We start from the raw sequence: 1051 nt of genomic DNA, 5'->3' as shown, positions 1-1051 counted from the left end.
GGGAGGTTACTGGGCCATACTGGGTGTTACTGGGTGCTCAGTGGAGGATCATTGGGCCATACTGGGGGGCAGTGGGAGATCACTGGGAAACACTGGGTGGTCAATTGGGGGGTTACTGGGCCATACTGAGAGCCAGTGGGAGGTCACTGGGCTATACTGGGGGCACTGGGATCCCCTTACCCGCATGTGGTTCATTTCTCTGCAAAGATTTTGGGCAGAACCACCAAGACCCCTCCCCTGAGGGCTGGGGGACCCCCTGAACTCCACTAAAAGGCTTTAGGGGACCCTCGGGCCTCCCTCCCTGTGGGGTCTCTGTGTGCTGAGTTTTGGGGGTCTCTGGGGTTCGGGGAGCATCAGGACTCGCTTTCCCTGCGGTCGGTCCGCCCAGCCCGCAGGGGGCGCTGTGGCACGAGTGGCAATGGCGGAGCCCCGTGAGGCCTTATGGGAGTTGAAGTTCCCTTTATGAGAACTCCGCCAGCGCCTGCGCAGTGCAGCCATGGCGTTTAAACAGTCACCCCGAGAGTTCCAAGCCCCCAGCCCTTTCAGGGACCTCCTAAACCCATTCAGGGACCTTCACCCTCCCCTCTGAGTGCCCTCAGGAACCCAAATCCCCTCCGCGACCCCTCGAAAGCCCCTCACGGACCTCAAAACCTCCTCGGGAACCCCCGAGACCCTCCTCTCCACTCTGCCGAGCCCTCCAGCCTTCCCGCCCACAGCCGCGCTCCCCGCAGCCCCCGAGCGCATCCCTAGCCCCGCCGCAGCCCCCGCCAGGCCTCACAGAGCTGAGGAGATTCTGCCGCTGCAGCCATCACTTTCCCGGCATCCCCTTTATGTCCCCTCGGGTAACAACTCCATTTGTGATCCCTCAGGACAATAACCCCCTTTCTGCCCCCCATGGAAACAACTCCCTTTGGCCCCTAAGGAACAACAGTCCCCTCAGTTCCCCCCAGGGTAACACGCCCCTTTGTGTCCCCTCGGGGTAAAAGCCTCTCCGGAACCCAAATGACGGCCAGAACGGGCTGTCCAGTGTGGGCAGGGGTGGGGCAGAGAA

This window comes from Empidonax traillii, unplaced genomic scaffold (assembly GCF_003031625.1).
Source record: "Empidonax traillii isolate 1590-97213 ecotype Southwest subspecies unplaced genomic scaffold, ASM303162v1 scaffold2308:size51310, whole genome shotgun sequence".
NCBI lineage: Eukaryota > Metazoa > Chordata > Aves > Passeriformes > Tyrannidae > Empidonax > Empidonax traillii.
This window is presented reverse-complemented; position numbering follows the sequence as displayed.